The 25856-nt window shown below is 41.2% G+C and overlaps 1 long non-coding RNA gene across 2 annotated transcripts in view; it reads right to left on the reverse strand.

The window, feature by feature from the left end:
* LOC138921836 (uncharacterized) overlaps positions 1–24728 on the reverse strand; it is a 52134-nt gene extending 27406 nt beyond the window's left edge. The window contains exons 1-2 of one of the 2 annotated variants that reach the window (XR_011434724.1): positions 24304–24542; positions 19061–19168 (exon numbers count right to left, since the gene is read on the reverse strand). This is a non-coding gene — a long non-coding RNA (uncharacterized lncRNA). Of the gene's footprint in view, positions 1–19060; positions 19169–24303 lie in introns of both variants that reach the window. The other variant, XR_011434723.1, reaches the window with a different exon arrangement.
* Between the last annotated feature and the right edge of the window lie 1128 nt (positions 24729–25856).

Here is a 25856-nt window from a genome sequence, read left to right on the forward strand (position 1 = left end):
GAACTCTGTAGCCTGCCAGGAGCTCTCTGGCATCCAGAAAAGTCATAGGGAGGAGGAAGGTTCTCATCTGTATAAATAATTGTCTTTCTCCTCCCTACAAATAGATTCATTAGGCTTTTGGCATCCCCCAGAGAGTGGGAGCCAACCCCTCACTGCTGACAATTCCCATTAGCATGACTTCATTGCAGCTCTTTTATTGCATTGATCAAATTCCTTTCTCCAGGAACATTCCCCAGCCCACCAACTAAGTTATGTTTTGAAGAAGAGCATCTGGGGAGTTTTCATGCTTCATATCCAGCATACTGGGTCCCAGAAATAGGGCAAGGTAGGGTACTTCTTAACTGAGGCTGTACTCCCATCCCCTTTACCAGAATCTATCACAAGTACTGTTGCCTTTAATTAATAGATAGATATTTCCTTAGCAGTGATTAAGCATAGTGATTAAGGGTTTACTTTACAGTACAGGAGAACTGACAGATACATACATAATAAACATTAATACCAATCAGGAGGAATTAAATAATATAATAAAGTACAAGCAAAGAGCTAAGGAATTAAAAAGAAAAGTATCATTCAATCTGATTGGGAGATCGTGGCCCACTTCACATTCAAAGTGGCATAGGAGCTAAGGCTTGAAGAATGAGTTTGAGTTCAGCAGATAGAAACGATAAGAAGGATCAATTCAGGCTGACAGAACAGCATAAGCAAGAGCATGAAGGCAGAGATGTAAGTGAAATATTGAGCTAAGAGTGAGTAATCAATTGTGACTGAAGGAGAGGGCACCATAGCCCTGACCCACAGTGTTCACCAGATGTTGAATGACTAGATGTAGGATTCCTAGAGGAATGTAGCGAGAGATGAAATCATAAAAAGGTGGCAGGGGCCAGATTGTGAGGGCCCCTGCATGCCAGGTCAAAGATTTTAGATTTAATTATTTAGGAATTATCAAGGGAGAGGAGTGACAGGATCTAGGCTCTGACTTAAAAAGACAACTTCAGTGTTTGTATGGAAGGTGGAATAAGAGCAATGAGACTGGTACAGAAGGAAGACTAGTAATAGGCTGCTTCAGTAGTCTAGTTGAGAGATAACAAAAGCCTGGACTAAGGTAGTGACAGTGAGGATGAAGAAGAGGGATACAGATTTGAGAGTCCTCAAAGGTTCTATCCAAAACTATGGAAATGGATGAGCTTACCCTAGGACAAAATATCGACTGAAAAGAGAAGAGAATTGAAAATGAAACCCTGGGGAAGACTATGTTAATTAGCTTGATTGTGGTAATCATTTTACAATGTATACATATATCAAAACATCACGTTGTATACCTTAAATATATACAATTTTTTTTTGAGGAAGATCAGCCCTGAGCTAACACCTGCTGGCAATCCTCCTCTTTTTGCCGAGAAAGACTGGCCCTGAGCTAACATCCGTGCCCATCTTCCTCTACTTTATATGTGAGACGCCTGCCACAGCATGGCTTGCCAAGTGGTGCCATGTCCGTACCCAGGATCCGAACTGGTGAACCCCAGGCTGCCAAGAAGCGGAACATGCAAACTTAACCACTGCGCCACCGGGCCGGCCCCAAATATATACAACTTTTATTTATCAATCATATCTCAATAAAGCGGGGGGGAAAAGAGACAAGGGAGGAGTTCTCAAATGAGACTGAAGAATAACCAGAGGAGCAGTAGGAGAATCAGTAGAGTACAGTGCCCTGAAAATTAATGGTAGAAAGTCTCTCAAGGACTACAGTACCCTGGAGATAGCCCTCCTTTGATCTGCATGCCAAAAAAGCATTTTGGCTCATACTGAGTTTGTTGTCAATTACAACTCCCAAGTCTTAGCTGCAAGAATTGTAATCCAGTCATATCTCCCTGTCCTGGACATTTACAGTTACAAAAGCAGGACGTATTTTGTTCCTATTTAATGTCATTGTGTTTGTTTTGACTTGTTATTCCAGCCTGTCCAAGAATTTTTTACATCTTGATTTTGACATCTAACATAATACCTCTTTCTCCCAGCTTTCTGTCATCTGAAATTTGATCAGCTCACTGTCTATGTCTTCATCCATATCGCTGATTAAAATGTTGACTAGAAAAGGACCAAGTCCAATGTGGCACTAAAGTTCACCTTTAGGCTGACACAAAACATGAGCCAACCATTTTGGGGTCCAAATTATGAATCTGAACTGTTTCATCATTCAGCCCATGTTTCTACATTCTGCCAACAAAGATGTCACAGAGAAAATTTACCGAAGTCAGTATACATTACTGACATTACTCCATTACTAAAGAGTTCTCTTTGTCTAGAAGTCAAGTAACCACATCCAGAGAAGAAATCTACTTCCTTTGGTAGGCTAGCTCCTAGGGATCACTTCTTTTTCTGGATGCTCACAAACCATCAGCTTACTATTCAATTCTAAAATGTTGCTGAGCATTGACATCTAGTTTTTTAGTCTGTACTTTCTAGAAGCTGACTCCAGTCTTTTGGTACTCCCTCCTCAGAGAGTATTTGCATGTGTGCTACAAATAGTATTTGAATTTTTTTTATCTCTGTAGTATGGAACATGGGTGCTGTTATAAATGTGAGGAGAGGCCATGGTGGTTTTGAATGGAGAAGGGGGTGACATAATCTGATTTGCATGCTGCCTAAAACTAGAACAGATTGTCAACTCCAGGGAAGACTCCAGAGCTGAGTGAGGCTGCCTAAGGTCCTTTTGAAGTTTCCTTAATGTCTCTAATTTCCCCAAGTGATCAGCCCTGCTCATCATGCAAGACCACACTTCCCACCTCTGCTTTTATTCATTCTTTTCCTTTCTGCCTGGGATATCCTTTTCCCATTGCAACTACTTTTTATCTATCTATAAATACTGTACATCCTTTAAGTTCCAAATCTAATGTCACCTTTACCAAGAAGTTTTCTGGGTTTCCCCAGCATCTGAATTCCCATACTCTTTCTCTGTGCCTTCCTCAGGCACTAAGCCCTTTCTACCTTAGACAACACCCTTTGGAGAAGGGCCAGGATAAAAGGGCATAGAAACAGCAAAGGCTATCCTGAAAGCAGATGTTTATACTGGCACCCCACTATCTGAGACTCTAAGACACCTCAGAATAGACTTGGGTCCCCAGGAGTATTGGTCATGGACAAAGCCAGACAATTCCAAAAGTGTTCCCTGTTGTTTATACTCTAATTTCCATCATCAAGATGCTTTCAACAATGAACCTCTATTCTCATAGTTTAGCCCAATTATTCATAGGCTGTTTCATTAGCTAGGCCATGGCCTCATCTTTACCTCCCATACTAAATCTATCAGTACACCTGGAACAATGACACTACAACAAAATTCGTATTGTTAGTGAGCCCAACTGATGATAGAGGCCCCAAACATGAGCTACAGTGCCCTTCTGTATCTTATGAAGGCCTTCTTATGGGAATGGGAGCGAAAATATCTGACCAGAGAATATCTTTTAGTTCTGGCTCAAATGAAACCACCCAGTTACCTCCAAACTCATGGGTTTCCTAAAGAATAATTGCTATACTTCCTTAAATTCTAATGGAAAATTCCAGTACACATGAAAAAAAAATCTCTGAAACTCTACTCTATCAGTTAAGGTTGTGTTCAGCCGCATGTAATAGAAACCTAGTCCAGTGGCTTAAACCAGTAAGGAGTTTATTTTCTCATGAAGCCAGAAGTCTGATGGTATGAAGTCCAGGGCAGATATGGCGGCTCCACAATATCTCACGTTATAAGATGGCTGCTACAACTCTAGACATCACATGAGCATTCCAAGAAGAAAGGAGAAAAGACTAAATAGGGCAAGCCAGCCACATTTGTCAGAAAAAGAATCATTTCCCTAGAAGCACCTGCTGTAGTCTTCCATTTACATCTTACTGGCCAGCACTGTATCACATGACTACCTTTAGCTGCAAAGGCTCCCAAGAAATCAAAAATTTTAACTGGGCATATCAGAGCCCCAAATAAAGTCATGGGTTTTCCAGTACAGAAGAAATTGAGGAATTAGGAAATTATCTATTAAATACATAATTAGCAGGGTTTGCCACTTATAAGGAGATCAAAAGGGATCAAAACTATAAAGATATGCAATAGTCATTTGAGTACATGGTTTGCCTCCCTTTTTAGGCTGTACTTTCTCTAAACTCAGGGACTACATCTTCATCTCTCCATTCCAAATAACAGGTTACACAGGCACTTTATATATATACTATTTTACCTAAAGTCCTCCCCAAAGCCCTAGAAGGTAGATATTATTACTCTTCCTGTTTAATAAATGATGAAACTAACACTCATAGAGTGAGGATGCCTTGTCTGAGATCAAACCACTGGAAAGTGATCAAGGTAGAATTTGAATTGGACATCCAGATTCTAAAGGCTGTGTTCTCTCACTACACCAAAGAACCTGATATAAAGATGACACTTAAAAAATGTTTGTTCAGTAATCAAAAACCTCCAAAAAATAAAAGTGCAGGACAAGACAGCTTCCCTGGTGAGTTCTACAAAACATTCAAAGAAGACTTAATATCGATCCTTCTCAAACACTTCCAAAAAATTTGAGAGTAGAGGAAGCTTCCTAACTCATTCTAAGAAGCCAATTTTACCCTGACGAGAAAGAAACCAGACATAGACATCACAAAAAACGAAAATTACAGGTCAAGATCACTGATGAACATTGATGCAAAAATCATCAACAAAATACTAGCAAATCAAATACAATACATAGAAAAGATCATACCATGGTCAAGTGGGATTTATTCCAGGGATGCAGGGATGGTTCAACATCCACAAATCAATCAATGTGACACACCGCATTAAAAAAATGAAGAATAAAAATCATATGATCATCTCAATATATGCAGAGAAAACATTGGACAAGATACAGCATTCATTTATGATAAAACTCTGAATAAACGGGTATAGAAGGAAAGTACCTCCACATAATAAAGGCCGTATATGACATACCCATAGCTAATATCATTCTCAATGTAGAAAAACTGAAAGCTATCCCTTTAAGAACAGGAACCAGACAAGGATGCCCACTGCCACCACTCTTATTTAACATAGTATTGGAATTCCTAGCCAGAGCAACCAGGCAAGAAAAAGAAAGAAAAGGAATCCAAATTGAAAAGGAAGAAGTAAAACTGTCACTATTTGCAAATGACATGGTTTTATTTACAGAAAACCCTAAGGAATCCACCAAAACCTTTTAGAAATAATAAATGAATATGGTCAAGTAGCAGGATGCAAAATCAACATACAAAGATCAGTTCCATTTCTATACACTAACCATGAAGTAGCAGAAACAGAAACTGAGAATACAATCCCACTTACAACTGCAAGAAAAAGAATAAAATACCTAGGAATACACTTAACCAAAGAGGTGAAAGATCTGTACACTGAAAACTATAAAACATTGTTGAAAGAAATTGAAGAAGACACAAAGAAATGGAGAGATATTCCATGTTCTTGGATTGGAAGAATTAACATAGTTAAAATGTGCAGGCACTTTATATATATACTATTTTACCCAAAGTCCTCCCCAAAGTCCTACTTCCTAAAGCAATCTACAGATTCAATGCAATCCCTATCAAAGTTCCAACAACATTTTTCACAGAAATAGAACAAAGAATCCCAAAATTTATATGGAACAACAAAAGACCCCAAATAGCCAAAGGAACTCTGAGAAAAAAGAACAAAGCTGGAGGTATCACACTCCCTGATATCAAAATATACTACAAAGCCATAGTAACCAAAACATCATGGTACTGGCACAAAAACAGACACAGAGATCATTGGAACAGAATCGAGAGCCCAGAAATGAACCCACACATCTATAGACAGCTAATCTTCGACAAGGGAGCCAAGAATATAAAATGGAGAAAGGAAAGTCTCTTCAATAAATAGTGTTGGGAAAACTGGACAGCCACATGAAAAAGAGTGAAACTAGACTGCTGTCTTACACAATACACAAAAATTAACTCAAAATGGATTAAAGACTTGAATGTAAGACCTAGAATCATTAAACTTCTAGAAGAAAACATAGGCAGTACACTCTTCAACATCAGTCTTAGCAGCATATTTTTCAAGTACCATGTCTGATCAGACAAGGGAAACAACAGAAAAACAAATGGGACTACATCAAACTCAAAAGCTTCCACACAGCAAAGGAAACCATCAAGAAAACAAAAAGACTACCTAACAGTTGGGAGAAAATATTTGCGAACCATATATCTGACAACGGGTCAATATCCAAAATATATAAAGAACTCACATATCTCAACAACAAAAAAACTAACAACCCAACTAAAAATGTTCAAAAGATCTGAACAGACAGTTCTCTGAAGAAGATACACAGACAGCAAACAGGCACATGAAAAGATATTCAACATCATTAACTAGCAGGGAAATGCAAATCAAAACTACAACGAGATATCACTTCGCTCTCATCAGAATGGCTGTAATTAACAAGACAGGAAACAAGTGTTGGAGAGGATGTGGAGAGAAGGGAACCCTCATACACTGCTAGTGGGAGTGCAAACTGGTGCAGCCACTATGGAAAGCAGTACGGAAATTCCTCAAAAAATTAAGAATAGATCTCCCACATGATCCAGCTATTCCACTGCTGGGTGTTTATCCAAAGAACATGAAAACACAAATGCATAAAGATACATGCACCCCTATGTTCACTGCAGCATTATTCACAATAGCCAAGACTTGGAAGCAAACAAGGTGCCCATGAAGGGACAAATGGACAAAGAAGATGTGGTATATCTACACAATGGAATACCGCTCAGCCATAAGAAATGAGGAAATTGACCATTTGTGACAACCTGGAGGGACCTTGAGGGTACTATGCTAAGTGAAATAAGTCAGAGGGAGAAAGTCAAATACCGTATGATCTCACTCAGAAGGAGAAGATAAAAACAGCAACAACAAACAATCACATTGAGACAGAGATTGGATTGGTGGTTACCAGAGGGGAAGGGGGTAGGGAGGAGGGTGAAAGGGGTGGTTAGGCACATGTGTGTGGTGATGATTGTAATTAGTCTTTAGGTGGTGAACATGATGTAATCTACACATGAATAGAAATATAATGATGTACATCTGAAATTTATATAATGTTATAAACCAATGTTACTGCAATATAAATAAATACGTTTGCTGAATCCATCAATCATAATGGTTACACCAAACTCCCTTTCTGCCACTGTCATCTACTTCAAAGGATCATACACCTTCAAATTTGGGGTTACTCTTCATATAGCCTCTTTGGTCCATATGCACACTTCTCTCCTGCCTACCTTTCTGCCTCACCAAGGATTTGCGTCCAGGGCAGTAGAGGTGTTTACAGCTTAATATAGGCCAGCTCCAGGCTTTAGACAATCCGTGTTGCTATAGTGAAAGACACTGTTTCAAGGACAACAGGCAAAAGCCACTATTTCAAGCAAAGAAAAGAGATAAGTTTTTATAGAGGTGTGACCAAGGTGACACCGGGGAGGAGTGCCCCAATCTCATCAGCCCAGTGCTAAGTAAGGGGGAGAGGAGAGAGTACAGGATTGGCAGTCAGGAGACTTATGTCCTAACCCAGGTTTTGTCACGGATGCATTGCATGAGCTTGGACAAGTCACTGCCCAGTTCTCATTCTCAGTGTTTACCACCTGTAGAACAAGGGGCTTGGAAAAAGTAAGATTGCTTTGAGAGTTGACATCTGTAAATCTATGACCTAAAATTAAGAGGATGCTGGTCAGAGTCACATGCGTGGGCAGATACATGCAAGCATGCGCACACACACTCACACTGACACACACACACACACTGTTGAACAAACCCTATCACTTGTGTAAGCACCAGCCATTTACAGAACACATTTTCATAAGGGCCAAATTTAGTGCTTTCTCTCTGCTTGCCAAGGCTAAGCCATGTGATCATTTTTCTTGTAATCTACATCCACTCACAAGAAGAATGTTGTTTTTCATGATGTCACCCAAATTATATTTGTTAAAGTGAGTGAGACTGGAAGCTGGGCCTGAGGAGTCTGCTTAATTGCATTATTTCAGTACACTAAGTTATCTCGGGTGCTTAAGTCTGACTGTGTTGAGAATAAAATCTGCCAGTGTTTGGGTTTTATCCACCAGCACTGAGGGTGGTCTCAGAGTTTGCTGAGCAACGAAGTAGATTTTTTTTTAATGTTCACATTCTTCCTATTAAGCTTTCAAGCCTATTTTTTCCATTCACTTTATTCTTAGGAAAGGCTGCAGCTCTCACCTTGGCTTAGGTCTTCCCAGGTTGATACAATAAACCCAGGTATTGTTCCCCAGCCCCTCTGGGTACCCCCAGCTTCTCTAGCAACCTGCTCATCATACTCCTCAACCTTCAAAACACAAGTGAAAATGCAAATACTTTACTGCCATTCATGGAACTTCATTCCCCACTGGGAAGCTGACCTTACAGCCCTTACACATGTAGAAAAGCAGAGCGTGCACTGGTGAGGGCAATCAGTGGTACTTAGGAAGCCTGGCTTCTGGTCCAAATTCTGCCACCATGTATGTGGCTTCGAAAAAAACCCTTTTCTATTATTTGGGCTTTTAACATTTATCTGTAAAATCACAGGGTTGAACTAGATAGCCTCTAAGGACACTTTTGGTCCTAATAATCATGATATTGCCGCACAAACACATCCATATTATAATGCACTCTCCCAGAAGTTGGGTTTGTAAGTCTAACATCATCTTCAGTACCTCAGGGTCACACAACTCTAAAGAGTACCATTCAGATTGTGGGGGATATCACTCACCTGAGGCCCTGAGATCATAGCATCATGTTTAAGAGAACCTGACAAAGGCTTTTTTAGTACAAAGCGTGCCATGGTATATATAGCCTTGGGCCATGCATCCTGATTTAAAGCCTGTATCCCCACTAACCCTTGACACAGGGTTAAAACCTCAGTCCAAAACCTCAGGTTCCCTCTTCACTGGGAAAGCATAGATCTCTAGATATCTGTCTTGGTTTCCTTCCCAAAAATATTGGGCCCATGGAGAATCGCATAGCTGTTCAAAGGAAGGACAGCTTGCATTATATAAAAGGTACAAAGAGATTCAATTTGGTTGAAGATAGAACATCTGAAGGCAGTATCTTGGCCTGAATAAGATCAGCAGGTCTTTTTCTCCCTAACATAAAAGCTCAAGTGACTAGGGGGAAAGGAGATCACAGAAAGGTAAGATTAGAATGCTTTAAGCTAAATGGAAGATTTCACAAATTTCCCTGGATCAAACCAAGAGTGTACCACCTATACCAGCCAGGGCATGTATGAGAGGGTCATGAGGTATTTCGCCAAGGGTATCTTCCTCTGTTAGAGGAAGTTAAAAGGAAGAAATGGGAAGGTTACGCCTCCCCCAGGGGAATGAACTAAATGAGCTCTATTGAAATATCAGATATGGTTATAAGTAGGACAGGACCTTTGTACACATCTACATCCATTCGCAAGAGGCTCCAGAGAACTAGAGCTCTATTACGTGCTCTATACCTGCACATGGACTCTGGCTCTGCTGACCAGACTACCTGGCCTTTCTAACTATCTTTTATACCCTCAAGCATTTTCCCTCACTGGACTCAGTTTCCCAATATGTGAATGAGGGAGCTGGAATGCAATCATAGTTTTCTATTCTGTGGAGCCCCAGGGTTCAGTCTCAAGGGCATGGCTTGAGCACATGGCTCAAGTGCTACCTCATGGATGAGAAAGGCAAGAAGAGGCCAAAAGGGCAGAGATCCAGACCCCCTCAACACACATTTCAACAGAGCAGTTCAGCCTCTATTTGTTTTATATATCGGGCTTTCACAAAAGATTCCATTTGAAAAAAAATTGTTCCAATGTTAAAAATAGTTGGAAAGCTACTGACTTGCATACTTGCTAAGTGCCCTACAAGCATTAATGTTTTATATATCTATGAGGAAAGAGTCATAAATTGAGAACTAGTTTTTTCTGGAGAGGCTGGTACTCTGCCGGGAAGAAATGATACTAAAAACCCCAAGAAGTAGCAAACAATCCTCTTTCACTAAGCTATGTAGATAGATTTTTCGTTGTTTTGCCTCCCAGTTGGAGCATGAGGTGAAAATCTACTGTGCTTTAATTACCTTCCTGTGAGTGAGATTCCAGCTGGAAGAAAACTGATTTAGCTTGAAAGGAGCCCGGATGTATGGGTGGAAGGGCCCCCTAGGTTTCAGATGGAGCTCTGTTAGAGGAAGTTAAATGGTGACGAGCATCACCCTCATGTGAAGTTTCCAGACAATTAGTTAATATGCCCACATTTATCTAGCCTATGATTTTTTTTTAAATCTAGATATTTATTTTAGGAGGGAGAAACTGTACATTTTAGCACCATCTGCTGGTGTTAAGTTAGTTCTGGAAACCAAATGCCAACTACCTACCTTACTTGCAAGTTGGGCATCTTCTGGCACTAACTAGTCAAGGTGACTTGCCTGTTTCAGTCATATCATCACTTTGAACAATTCACTTGTAAAGAAGAGAGTTGTCATCAAAGAAGTGTTCCATAGGGGGCTGGCCCCGTGGCCGAGTGGTTAAGTTCGCGCACTCCGCTGCAGGTGGCCCAGTGTTTCGTTGGTTCGAATCCTGGGCGCGGACATGACACTGCTCATCAAACCACGCTGAGGCGGCGTCCCACATACCACAACTAGAAGGACCCACAACGAAGAATATACAACTAAGTACCGGGGGGGGGCGGCTTTGGGGAGAAAAAGGAAAAAATAAAATCTTTAAAAAAAAGAAAAAAAAAAAGAAGGGTTCCATAGGATCCCAGAATTATGGACTTTCCCCAAAAGATTGGCAGAGGTGACCATCTGCCTAGTAGAATTTGAGGAGCCCCAGAAAAGTATTTCCTGTTCCCAATTTCCCCACTGCTAGGCAACCTTAGTAACATCACAATTGTGTTATTTTAGATCTTAAAGGCTCCTTGGTCTCCTAAAGCCCCATGTGAAAACACAACTTCCCCTGGAAAGAGACACATTGTAAGCTGTTAGCAGCTAATACTTCATGAGGAATTAATTGGATATTCACCGGTAGACACCTTCAAGAGAGCTATAACTAGGATTTGCTCTGGACAGTCCCAGTTTATACCTATTACCCTGATATGATTATTTAATAGCACCTCCATATACTCTCAAATGTGTCCCAATTTGGGAGATAAATTATACGGTCATTTTAGCCATAACATTTGTTATCGCATTATACATGTGGGTTTACCAAGTCTAACACTGTCAAGGCTGATTCATTCTTTCTAGGCATTATGCTTACAATTCAGAAGGCCCCCGCTAAGTGGATGGCACTGCCTGCTTATGGCTTTATGAACAAATTTTTTGGCAGATGGAGGTTGATGGATATAACTTAGAACACAGATAATACTTATGGTGTAATATTTGTTAAATTGAAAAGTTTAAATACTAGCTAATCACTCATTGCTAACTACTAACAGTTTCCTAAGTTTAAAGGCTACAGTGAAGAGTAAGGTTTAAAAAGAAGTGTTACTATCAACTTGATTAGATCTCAACACCATAACGCAGTACTGCATTTATTTGTTTAACACAAATGACTCTCACTTTGAGCCCTCCTTAGAAGTTAGACCTTTCAAGGTAAAAGCAGCAGGGTGACATTTTAAAATATCACTCAATAGGTTTTCCCTTCTTGGTCATTAATGGGGTGGGCATAGACCAGAGTTTCTCAATCTAAAAATTCTTGACATTGTAGAGGGCGGTCCTGTGCATTGTAGGATGTTTAGCAGCAACCCTGGCCTCTACCCACAAGATGCCAGTAGCACAAACCCCCAGTTGTGACAATCAAAAATGTATCCACATATTGTCAAATATTCCCTAGAGGACAAAATCAACCCCAGTTGAGTACCACTGGCCTAAGACTTCTGTGGTTAAGCCTAGATCCCAGAGACTATGACTTCCGAAGGAGGAGGACAGGTGGTACCTAAAACAAAAGTCATTGTTCAGCTTTAAGGTTCTAAGTAGGCTTTTGAAAGTCCGTATGGAGACAACAATCTTGAAACTCAGACTTTAAAAGAAAAGGAAGGTTATTCTCAGAACTGTAAAAGCTGAGCTTTTAAATTTCAGTAACCAATCTTGGAGGACTCTCCATAAAGTAAATCATAAAACTGAGAATGCAAGTTATAACATATGGGAACTACCCACCCCATAGGAAAAAGAGAAGCCTGCTGGAGCTGGAGAAGGAGAGGATGGGGACAGAGGGAAGGAAACAAATTGAGACTTGATTCTCTTGACTTGCCCCACAGGATCAAAACCCCCAGGTAGAGTTGCAGGGGGAGAACCCCAGGTAGGTTTAGGGGAAGAAAAGAACATCTAAGGTTTGTGCCCTGCTTCCTGAGCCGTAGTGTAGGGAGACTGCAAGCCTCACGGAGAAGCCCCTAAGCCCCTGGTGCTTTGTATGATTTGAAAGCCATGAAGTAATTAGGACTGAAAAAGGAGGCAAGGCAGGTGGGCCTGAGGGCAGTCTTACAAGAGCTTGCACATTCTTGCAGGGTGTAGAAAAAGAAGCAGAGGGTTCTTAAGCCTGCACTGGGAGAAGGGGTGCATAGAAATACTAAGGATTAATGAGCCAGAAGAGGAGATACCAAAATACAGAAACCTCCTGACTAGAGAAAGGTCTGGCAACATCTATGGTCCTTGGCAGTGAGTAAATGCACAATGCCCAAAAGACCAGATGATCTGATATAATAATTGTTGAAAAACCGCTATATAGGTCTGAGCTGGGTAAGAAAAAAGTTGAGCTCTGTGATACAAAGAAAAGAAGGTTACGTTTTTTCACTATCTGCTTTGTAACTATTCAATTTCTATTGCTCCATATTCTTAGAAATTGCAAGAGAGAACGCAATGAGTGGCCTTCTTAGTATGCTGCCACTTATATTTCAGAACCTCCAAAGTACTTGTCCTGCATCTTTTTTGTACAGAGAAAAAAAAAAAGTGCTTTCAGTTCCACGTGAGTCTTCTCTGGTTTCACCCTGTTTCAGTTGGATAAAGAAAAATTTCCACCACATCACAATTCCATATGTTTACCTAGGCTGGATGCTCCAGAACGTCTACAGATGAAGCCTTATGATTTTTCTTTCTTGTCAGATCTTCTCTCCCGCTATTTCTCCTCCTATCTAATTTCCCTGCTCTTTGAAACACATGGCTATATAAAAGTTAGTTTGCCTTGGGCTGCTCAAAATTGTCTCTTAAAGATTCCAACAGTTTTTCATCAGCTTTAGAACTTCACTTCTGCCACAAACTTCTTACAGAAGCCATGCTTTTCTCCTTCTCTATAACGTTTCATTTTATACAATGAACAAATACATGTTTGAATATGCACAAAACATTGCTGGCCAGATAGGAACTTTGTATCAGCCCTTAGGGAGCCTGGGCTTGGGCTGAACAACTTTTGTACCTGCCAGGTCAAATAAATTCCCATAATGCTGTCTTATTAGGCAGAGGCTCTGGAGGGAACCAGTTGTGCTGGAAGTAAGGGAAGAAGACATGAGCAAGGGGAGGGTTAAATATGGGGAAAACTCAAACACTGCAAGTTGAGAGTCCCTCAGTACATCCCTTAATGGTCTCTTCACAGTTACCTGAATTCACTTAGCCACATCAGCATCTGGCTTTGCTTAGATTGTACACCCTGCCTGGAATGGCTTCCTTCCTCCTTTCTACCTAATAAATCCTTCAAGGCCCAGCTCAAGTCTTAGTTCTTCTAGGAAGTCTGTCTTGCCTCCTTCAGCCTCACAGATCTCTCCCTTCTCTGAACTTCTACAACCCTTACTATCACTTGGCACTTAACATAAATGGTCTTCTAACTTATCCTATACTGTCATCTTTGTCAGTTATTTCATTTTTCCTGGAAGCTTCTTGAGAGAAAGGATAGTGTGCAGTGATTTTCCATATTGTCCACAGTAGGCCCACAGCAAACAATCTGTAACAAGGACACATTCACCGACTAATTGAGTAAGGGCCTTGACATGGGAGCAGAAGGTCAGGTGGCCAGGATCCCTTATCAAAGCTCTGGTTTATACCCCCAGTGGAAGATTGCCCATGGTAGGGTCTTAATAAAGACTTACTCAATTTCTAAAAGTTCTAAGAGAGGCCTGGCCCAACAAGAAGCTGCCTTCAGGCTCTGAGACTCTGTTTGTAGTATATAATAACAACAGCTAATATTGATTGTGAGTCCTTTAAGTGAATTATATCATTTTAATCATCTCAGCCTTAGGAGATAGGTTATAATGCTCATTTTACAGATGGGAAAACTGGAACACAGTGAAGTTAAATAATTTGTCCAAGATCACAAAGCTAGTAAGTAGGGAAGTGGTGACAAAAAACCATGAAGCCTGACTCCAGGGTATGTTTTTTTAACCACTGTGCTATAATGCTCCCTTACTTAGAAGCAGAAAGACAATATCTACAAATAATTATAATCAGAACTTTAAATGACAATATCTAAAGGATGTAGTTTTAAAAAAGATTGACAAAAACAAATAACCTTGTCATAGACACAAAGTGAGTACCGTACAGGCGAGTATACACGTGATGCTGCTACCTCTGGGTAAACCATGTTGATACTAAAGGAAGTTGGAACTATCACCAGCTGCCTAGGAGAAAGGTTTTCAACAAGGAAGTTTCTTTAAAGTGGGCAGGGGGGATTTAAAGAGATTTAAATCTAGTGACTAATGAGCTACAAAACAAATTAACAGGAAGATGTTTACCAAGTTCAAAAAAGTGAGATGACCTTAAGAACAACATTTCCTAGTTTCAAAAGAATGTCAATTTTTATTCCCTCAAAGTGTTTAATTACCCTTCTCTGTACCTGGACAGGTCCTGGCAGCACATTTACAGGCAGGCCAGTTCTAGCCAATGACCCATAACAAGTAACTCAAATTTAGATAGCTGTTGTAGCAATTATTTATTGCTGTGTAACAAACTACCTCAAAACTTAACCATCTTATTATGCTCACAAATATTAGGAATCAGAAATTCAGGCTGGACTCAGCTGGGTGCTCCTTCTACTGGACTCTCTTGGGTCACTCATGTGGCTATAGCTATCCAATAGCTCGGCTGGGGCTGGATGGTCTAAAATGGCCTCACTCAGATGGGTGGCAATTGGTGCTGTCTGTCAGTTGGGCTTCTCAGTGTAATCCCTCAACCTCAAGGTGGTCAGCCTAGTCTTTTTCATATGGCGGCAGAAGAGTCTCCAGGAGCAAGAGAAGGCAACCACAAAGCACAAGGGTTTTTCAAACTTCCATTTGTGTCACATTTACTAATATTCAATGGCCGAAGCAAGTTACTTGGCCAAGTGTCAATGTGAGAGGGAACATAAAAGTGCACAGATCCCGAGAGGCATGATTCCTTAGGGACAATTACTTTAACAATCTACCACAACTGTTATTTAGAATTTAGCCAGACACATCCAGCAGCTGGCACAATTGCCTCCTTATTTTCCCATCCTGTCTGAGTTCCTCTTGAAAAACTGTTCAAATATGTTCCAAAAACAATGCCTGGTGGAAATCTCAAGTGGGAGAAGGCCCTGAGGCAATAGTCAGGTCTACCTCTGCCCTGCTTGTGCCATCAAATGCCAACAAAAGAGAAAGGGAAGCTTAAAGGCATATTGCTAAGTGAAAGAAGCCTGTCTGGAAAGGCTACATACTGTATGATTCCAAGTGTATGACATTCTGGAAAACGCAAAACTATGGAGACAGTAAAAAGATCAATGGTTGCTAGGGATTGGGGGTGGAGGGAGGGACGAATAGGCAGAGTACAAGGGATTTTTAGGGTGGTGAAACTATTCTGTATTATATTGTAATGATGGATACAGGACATAATGCATTTGTCAAAACCCATAGAACTCTGTAACGCAAAGTGTGAACTTTAACGTAAACCATGGATTTCAGTTAATAATAATGTATCAACATTGGTTCATCAATTGTAACAAATGTACCATGCTAATGCAAACATTATTCAGCCTTTAAAAAGAAGGAAATCCTATCATTTGCGACAACATGGATGAAACTGGAGGACATTATGCTAAGTGAAATAAGCCAGACACAGAAAGACAAATATCACATGATTTCACTTACATGTAGAATCTTAAAAAAAAAAGGCAAACTTATAGTGAGAGAGAGTAGAATGGTGGTTACCAGAGGCTGGGGGGTGAGGGAAACGGGGAGATATTGATCAAAAGGTACAAACCTTCAGTTGTAAGATGAATAAGTTCTGGAGATCTAATGCACAGCATGGTGACTACAGTTAGTAATACTGTATTGTACACTTAAAATGTGCTAAGAGAGTAGATCTCAAGTGTTCTCACCACACACACAAAAAAATCAAAACTATGGGAGGTGATGAATATGCTAATTAGTTTGATTGTGGTAATCATTCCACAGTGCATACATATATCAAAACATCACATTGTATACCTTAAATGTATACAATTTTTATTTGTCAAAAATAAATAAATAAAAATAAAAAATAAGAAGAAGATAAACTGTGGAGGGAGGAGGGGGCAAAGGGAACTTCCTGCACTATCTGCTCAATTTTTCTGTAAACATTAAACTCCTGTAAAAAATATTCCTTTAATTTTAAAAAAGTGTAAAAAAGAGAAAAGGAACTGTGGTAGACTTATATTGGTGGCTCCCAATGAACCACTTCTCCCAGTGTTTATGCCCTTGTTTAGTTCCCTCCCACATTCACTCTGGGCTTGACCTTGTGACTTGTTTTGACCAATGGTATATTAGCAAACACTACACAAAAAGAGACTTGTCTTCTCAGAATTCTCCTTCTTGGTGCCTAGCTGCCATCTTTAACAAAGCCTGGGCTAATCTTGCTGGAGAAAGAGGCTACTTAGAAAGGCTCTAGAAGATAAGACATCATGCAGAGAGAAAAAACACATGGAGGAGAACCAAGACACCCCAGCTCAGCCACCAGCTGAACTCAGACACTAGAGTGATCCCAACAAATATCACTGGAACAGAAGAACCACCCAGCCAACCCACAAAATCATGAAAAGTGTTAAATTGTTGTTTCAAGCTACTAAGTTTTGGAGTATTTAACTGTGCAACAATAGGTAACTGAAACAGCAATCTTTCCTTTAAAAAAAAAAACTCTTGAAAAACTGAGCTACTGATAACACTTACAAAATAATAGTATGGTGGGATGCAAGCACAGAGTTGTATCTTAGATTCTTACCTATGTGAATTCACCTGTCTTTAGAGGGAAGAAAGCAAGACATTGGCCTCATTAGAAGGCCAATATTAGAAGTCCTTTATTTTTAATAGAAATTCCTTACATTTATATAAATGATTTCTAGATAGCAAGGTGCTTTCCCATGAACCCCATATCCTAATGGTAAAACCTTGGAGGCCAGAATAAGAATTTGGGAATTGATGCAATGTAAGGCCATAACTTATTCCTGAGCAAGAATAATATGGTGAAAATTGTATTTGAAAATAATTCTTCTAGTATCTATATATAGGTCATTTGGAGCAAAGAATTTTGGTGTCCATGAAACAAGCCAAGTTGTAAAGCAGGTGGAAAATACCAAGGGAAGCAATGATAAGAATCTGAGAGATGTGACTGAAAAAGGATCCACAAGATTGATCATCTAAGTAGATATAGTGAAAGAGAAAAGTCAAAATGGGCTCTGTATTTGTTTTCTATTGCTGCTATAACAAATTACCATAAACTCGGTGGCTTAAAACAGCACAAACGTATTAACTTACAGTTCTGTAGGTCAAAAGTCTAACACAGGTCTCACTAGGCTAAAATCAAGGTGTCGGCAAAGCTGCGTTCCTTTTTGGAGGCTCTAGGTGAGAATTCTTCTCCTTACCCTTTCCAGCTTCCAGAGGCCACCACATTCCTTGCCTCATGACCCTCTTCCTCCATCTTCAAAGCCAGCAGCGTTGCATCCCTGAGTCTTTTGTTCCTAGTCATATCTGCCTGTGACTCTCCCTCTGCCTCCCTCTTCCACTTTTAAGGACCCTTGTGGTTACATTGGGCCCACCTCCATAATCAAGGAGACTCTCCCGATCTCAAGGTCAGTTGATTAACAACCTTAATTCCTTAATTCCTGCAACCTTAATCCTCCCTTGCCATGTAACTTAACATATTCACAGGTTCTGAGATTAGGACATGGACGTCTTCAGGGGCTTGGAGACACTATTCTGCCACCACAAGCTTCGAGGGTTAGAACTTGGGAGCTCAAAAGGATGGTAGTACCACTGATGATAATGGAGAAGATGAAAGGAATCCATTTGGATGGGAAGACAGCAAAGTTTTGCCAAGTTAAGTAGAGTGTCCAAATGGCAGTGGTCCCCAGAGCTCTTGGTCTTGAGGGTCTGATCCCAAGAAACACATCATGATTAAGGACATGAGCTTAGGAAGCTGTACACATGGAGGTAAAGTCTGAAAATTCTTGAGCCACTGATCTCTTAGTTGCTTTAGAAAGAGAATAACACAAAGATGAGGAGCTGAAAAAGGAAGTGCCCTCATCTAGGCTCAACATGGGGCAAACACTCATTCTTTGGAGAACTGAAAGAAATCAAGAGAAGGCCTAGAGGGGCCTGAAGATGGTGTAACAAAATTCAAAAGGGGACCATTTAGCTGGTCCCCTCAACCACATCTGTGGCCCAGATGTTCCATGTAACCAGAGCATATGCCCACACCAAAAAGCCAACATTATATGCTCCACGAGATCTGTGGCCAATGTAAAAGTGTGGAGGAACCCGTCCACATGGCAAACCAACTTTGTTATTTGTGTCACATCAAAGCCAGAGCCTCAACGAATTACTGCCCTCTGAGGTCATTTAATTATGATTAAGTGAACTAAGAACCAGTGTAAATGGTATTTTATACTCCAGTGAATTAAGGTATGAGATGTAGCCGAAGTGAGTAAGATTTATGGCCCAAACTCATGCAACCTTACAGTAATTTCATGACACTTTTACTATGAGGCAAGCGATGCCAGCTCTTGAAATAATTAAAAGTACATACCAACTCCAAGGCTGGGCTTCAGGCATTTATGGGAAACCAGGAGACAGAATGAGGAGCAGGTTTCTTTGTGACTGATTTACTCTGGATAGCAGCAGCTGTTTCTTTTACCTGCAGCAAAAGTCTTAATTAAGGTGGGAAGACTGATCCTGAGTAGGTCATGCTGGCTCCACAAGGTCAGACCACACCACACATCCCCAGGAGACAGATTCCTCCACAAATGAATCGGTCCCTCCCCAAATGAGAAATGCTTCATAAACAAGTAGCTTTTCAACTCCCTAGGCTCATACACCACTGCCCTCTGCAGATCCTTTTGTGCCCTTGAGATTCCCTTAATCTGGTTTACCATCCATGGAAGCAAGGAATCACTCTCCATAGATCCCAAGGGAAGCGGCAGAGTGGGACATGGGTCAGCCAGAATGTCCCCCATTTACCTTCAGCATTTTGTTCCCCATTGACAGCTATCTCTTGCCTTCTTGTACTTCCGCTTCTTCAGGTTTAGCGCCAATTGACATCTTCCTGGCTTCTGATTTTGCACTCCATCTCAGAGATTCTGACCTCACCTCTCCCATTCAATGAGGGGGGTCCCATGGACAGAACCCAGAGCCAACCATAAGGGAAGATCTCTATTACCTTTAGCTTCCCATATTTCCAATTTAAGAAACTTCAAGTGTGAGGGTGAATCTTTGCCATCATAACCAGTTAAATTCAAATATGGGACAGAATCTTCTCTTTGCAGCTCCTAACTCTCATGACAGTGCCTGATTATATCAGGCGTAAAGAAAACAGGGGGATGAGGAGAGTGCTATTAATCTCTAATCACTGAATAAAACAATATGTTTTTATTTATCAGGCTAGAGGAGTTAAAGAACTCAGCTATTGGAATACTTTCCTAACTAATCTCCCCATCTTCAATCTTTCCACACTCTAATCCAGTCTCCCTCTGTAAACTGAATATTTTTTTCCAAACAACAAATCAGTTCAAGTCACTTTCTTCCTAAAACCTTTCAATGGATCCCCATCGCCTGTTGGACAAAGTCTATACTCCTTATGGCCAAGAGCAGAGCTTCCCAACAAGTGTGCCCTAAATGGATTACAGGTGTAGCCAGATATTGATCCCTTCAGCCCTGCGGAGAGGCCTAGGGTAGCTGAGCCCCAGAGACCTTGGCCTTAGGAAGAGCAACCTTTCAACTTGAGAAAAAGGTTGGAAAGAGGCTTTTCAAAAATTTGATGCCTCCCTCCCTCTCTAATCTCCTATTTAGCTCCTAAACACACACACACACACACATACATACACACACACATTTTCTTGTATGTGTGTATGTATGAGTGTATAAATGTTTGCCATTTAGAGTATATGTAATCTATATAGCTTAAGGATTATATAAAACATTATAATGCATCAGAATCACCAAGAGAGCAAATTAAAATGCAGATTCACAGACCCCACCACAGAGATACAGTAAGTCTTAGAATCTGCATTTTTAAGCAGCAGCCCATGTAACTCCGATGCAGACGGTCTGTGGACCACACTTGGAGAAGTATAGCCTACTCTAGCTATACTGGACTATACCATAATTCTTCAAATACACACACTCGCTCCTTTATCTTTGCCTATGCTATTCCCTGTGCTTGGGATGCCTGTCCCCCATCTTTCACCTATTTAATCCTTATTTATCCTCCAGGCCTATGCTTAGACCTCATTTCCTCTGGAAAGCTTTCCCTGATTCCCCAGGCCACGTTAGGTGTCCCTCCTCTGCTCTACCTGAGGCCCCATACTTCTCTTGTAGCACTTAAGTGATTACCTGTCATAGAGGCAGAGATCATGTCAATCTTGTTTACCATTATATCCCTAAAACACTCGAGCCTATGACCTAGTTCATTATAGGTATTCAGCAAACATTCAAATTCATGTCTTATCTTGAATACAGGTCCCAAAGGAAATCTAACTTCAATTGGCCATTCAAGATCTAGGTGTGATAACCTCTGTCAGCCTCAAAATAGAGCTAGCCACCAATCTAGCTCTAGACTCAGAAAGCCAGGAACCCAATTCTTCCTCATTTCCTAGTTTGTCTGAACATTCCTTGTGTTTTGTAGCAAAACTGCTGCTGCTGCTGCTTCCAAAAATTTCATTCTCTGTGGATGGCGCTGCTTACCACGTCTAAGGCCCAGGGGTACACCAGAAGACCTTCTTTGTCACCCCCGACACAGTTCCCATTCACCAGCATCTCTCTTTTTTTGAGATTTTTATTTTTTCCTTTTTCTCCCAAAGCCCCCCTGGTACATAGCTGTGTACTTTTAGTTGTGGGTCCTTCTAGTTGTGGCATGTGGGACGCCACCTCAGCATGGCTTGACGAGCAGTGCCATGTCCATGCCCAGGATTCGAACCAGCAAAACCCTGGGCTGCCAAAGCAGAGCGTGTGAACTTAACCACTTGGCCACAGGGCCGGCTCCCTCACCAGCATCTTGACAATGGCTTTCATTACCCAGTATCCCTCAGAAATTTTTTCCTTCTGACTTCTTTTCTGAATGGTTTTTGCCTATCCCAACCAGGGATGTGACATTTCACCTTCATCTAAACCAGAGAATTGTAAAGCATTCCTCAGGCCCTTTCACCCTCTCTGCTAGTAGGGGTACTAGTTTTAGGGCAACCTTGTTTTCCCGGGACATTCACACTTTTAACATTGAACATCTCCTATCTCTCCACTTCCTCTGCTGTCCCCCCAGCCCCTGGAAACCACCATTCTACTCTCTGGTTCTATAAGTTCGACTTTTTTAGATTCCACATACAAGTGAGATCATACATATTTGTCTTTCTGTGTCTGGCTTATTTCACTCAGCATAATGTCCCCCAGGCTCATCCACGTTGTCACAAATGGAAGGATTTCTTTCTTTCTCATGGCTGAATAATATTCCATTTTGTATAGCTATACCACATTTTCTTTATCCATTCATCCATCGAAAGACACTTAGATTGTTGGCTAAAGGGTAAAAAATTTCAGTTATAAGATGAATAAGTTCTGGGAATCTAATGTACAGCATGGTGATTATAGTTAATAATACTGTGTTGTACACTTGAAATTTGCTAAGAGTAGATCTTAAGTGTTCTCACCACACACATGAAAAATGGTAACTATGTGAGGTAATGGCTGTGTTAATAAACATAATTGTGATAATTATTTCATAATGTATACATATATTAAATCATCAAGTTGTACACCTTAAAAATCACATTGTGAAACCTAAATATATACAATTTTTATTTGGCAAGGATACCTCACTAAAGCTGGAAAAAAATAGTCTTTTAGAAAATTAAAAAAAGAAAGAATGAAAGTCACCCCATCTCAGGAAATCTCTCAGTTCTGAGCAAACCAGAATGGTCAGTCAACCTATGTTTGCCTTTACAATAGTAACTAGTTCCCCCACCCCTCAGATAAGCAAATATGAGCTACTCATCCCTGAAGCCAACAGGGATCCTCCAGTTGAGATTCCCAAAAGCCACACTGGGACTACCATTTCCACACCCATTATCAATACTACTCCATCTTGACTGTTTCTGGGATGTACTGCTTTTATACCTAAGTAGTCTGTCGCTCTCTTACACTCATACCACCCAAAAGACTCCCCTATCTCTCACAAGTACACAATTCACACGTTAAGAAGCAATGTTTGACTTGTCTGCTCTGGACCTGTTCTCACTGCTTCAGGTCGAGGCTTCATCGCCCTTATGACTTCTGGGAACTTTTTTTTTTTTTTTGCAATTTTTAAAATTGAAGTAAAATTTTGCCATTTTAAAGTGATTTCAGTGGGTTTTTTAGTATATTCACAATGTTGTGCAACCATCAACTCTTCTAATTCCACAACATTTCTATCATCCCCAAAATAAATCCCATAACTAGGCAAAGATCTTTAAGGTACCCCTCCACTATTGAATAAACCTGTTCTTCAAATATGCTGATAATAAAAACAATAGATTCTGCATTTTCAATTGTTTATCTAATAAATGGAAATGGGATATACAAATTCAATATGCTTGGTCTCCTTTTCAACCAAAGACATCACATTTGAGGATAGAATAATGAAAATAACAATTCCTTACATCACATAAGTAACAACGATAACTACTTCCCTTTATATGCTGCCTTATAGAAGGGGTTCCCACATACTCTCAGTTGGTAATATATACGTAAGTCTCAGACAGGTGCAGGGTCTCACAGCTGGTCGGGAGCAGAGCCAGCGCAGACCTTCTGGCTTGACTCCGAGTCAAAGGCTCTTCCCTGACTCTGTACTGCCTCCCTGGCTGGGCTGATTCTTACCCAGCCAGCGCTTATGGAGCTAATCTCCATTTTGATGTAAAGCTGACTGGCCTTTGATAGGACTCTAACTCCTGAACTTAGTTTCATTTTCCTGCTCAAATTCCAGTCAGGCAGAGAGGCAACTGAGGATGACATCCAAAAGGGAGTTATGGCCCAAACTGAAGGCCCAACTTGGCACCTCCACCGTGGGAACAAGGCAAACATACACCAAAGAGAACAAATATCATTCAAAGAGCTCCAGCCCCCCAACCCGTGACCATGCATTCCTCCTCTTTAGAGGTCACCCGGGCTAAAATAGACTCATTTATATTTCACCCTTTATCCTAGGATTTCCTTAGTCTCTCCCAGAGGTGCTAATTAGGAGAAACCAGAAGAACATGTGGTAATAATGACATTGGCCCCTCATATCTGCACCAGGCTTTATGGTTTATGAGGCCTTTTCACATTTATTGTGGCTATTTAATACTCTCAACAACCCTGTGAGGTAGATTAGCATCATCCCCATTGAACATAAAAGTCAATTTAGACCCAGAGGGGTGACCAGACATGTTTTTTGTCCCACAGTTAGTAGGTGAGAGGCAAGAGTCAAAGACATGTGCCTTGAAGAGGCCTCATGTTATATATTCAACTCCCATCTGGTCAAGACTTGACTAGAGGGTTAGTTTCCTGGTACATTCTTGTGATGGTTAGCTATGGGCTAGCCCAGGGCCCCTCCCTAGGCCCCAGGAAGTTATATCTCTTTAAGCTCTCATCCCGCAATTCCAAGGCACCCAGTGCCTTGATATTGCCTATGTAATCACCACCTCCACCCCCTAAATCAGGTCCTTCCCAGCAAGCTTTTCATAGACATGATGGGAGAATTAAAGCAATAAAATCACTAAATATATTCTAAGCAGAACTTTCAGCCTCCCACTCCATCTTTGAGTTTACCTGCCATTCTGTCTGGGGTCTTGACAATCATACTTCTTTCTGCTGGCTTATAAAGGGTAAGGGAGCTTCTCCAAGTTCCAAAGTCCTTACAAGAGGAGGCAGTCAGACTTGAAACCAATAACTGGTTCTGTTGTTTAGTTTACGACCAGAGGCCTGGCTCCAGCTCTGGCTCTTGGCTGGCCTCTGTGAACAGAAAGAAGGAAACTCATTATTCATCCTCTGTTTCCAAAGTCCGATCTAACTGTCTGCACGCAAATTCCATGACGGAGTTAGGCGCTTTAGGTGGCAGCAGGTGGAAAGTGTTTCATTCCTGATGGGAATTCCTGGGCCCAAATCCCAAGCCCCTCCTTCCCTTCTCACAGCAGCTCACAGGCCCCTGATCTCTGATTGCCCCACCATCTCCTAAGCAAAGCAAACAGAATCCCAGCCCATCCTGGCCCCAGCAACATCTCCCTTAAGTGCTGACTGCTTACCTGCATTAGGAACCAGGCCCTCCAGGAATTGATTGAGCTCAGTTGTGTGGGGCAGTGGCAAGTGCTCTGGGCTGGAAATGAGCAGCCCAAGACTCCTAGGCCCACCTCCATCTCAAATCACGTCTATTGAGGTCTAAGTTTTCTCATCTAGAAAGCAAAGATAATAGTGGCTTCCTAGCTTGCCTTCCTAGGGTTATGCACAGAAAATGAAAACTCCTATCCAAAAACAAATGACAGAAAGTATGGAATAAACTTGTTCAGCCCACAATCTCTCAGTCCCAGCCCCAGGGCACAGTCAGTCCCTGGTTAGGGGATAAGAGTGTTCCAAAAAGGACGATAGAGCAGTTAAAACAAGCATTGCCTTCCCAGGCCTCATCTTCCACACTGTTCCCTGAGTCTGAAGGTTATCTAAACTGAAGTTGATGGGGATGGCATGTGAAGAATGTGTTAAGGGGGGTGCTTTGCCAGTAGACACGAGAAAGGCCTGGGCATGGGTCCATATGTATATGAGCAAGAATTGGAGGAGGGGGACTAGGGATGCCAAGAGGCATAACGGCCAATGTGCCCAAAGTGTGTGAATCGCATCCATGTACAAAGCATAGCAGTGCCCACCCTCACGCAGCCCTCTTTTATACCTGCTATTAACTCCTCCAACAAGACCACCCTTTGCTGAGGCTTGTGCAAGGGGATAATCCCTTCTTCTCATTGTGATTCCAGCTTAGCTCCAGTCTGTGAGGACAACCAAGGAGCCCAGGCTTTGCCCTCCAGGAACTCATACCTGTAATGGGGAAAAGAGACATCCGCAGACTTGAAGAAGTAACTTGATTTTTAAGATATGCTTAATTTGAGCTATCTAAGGGCATCCAGGTGGAGGTTTCACCAGCCAATTGAATATATGGATCTGAGGCTCCAGAAGAAGGTCAAGTCTGGAGGTAGAGATTTGAGAGTCATCTTAAAAGAGATCATTGTTAAAGCCATGGGAGTAAATAGGATCTCTCAGAGATCTGAGGGGTACCTTATAGAGCAAGAATGGAAGAAGGCCAAGGATGGACTCCTGGGACCAATTACTTTGAGAAATTG

The sequence above is a fragment of the Equus caballus genome, chromosome X, assembly GCF_041296265.1.
Source record: "Equus caballus isolate H_3958 breed thoroughbred chromosome X, TB-T2T, whole genome shotgun sequence".
Lineage (NCBI taxonomy): Eukaryota > Metazoa > Chordata > Mammalia > Perissodactyla > Equidae > Equus > Equus caballus.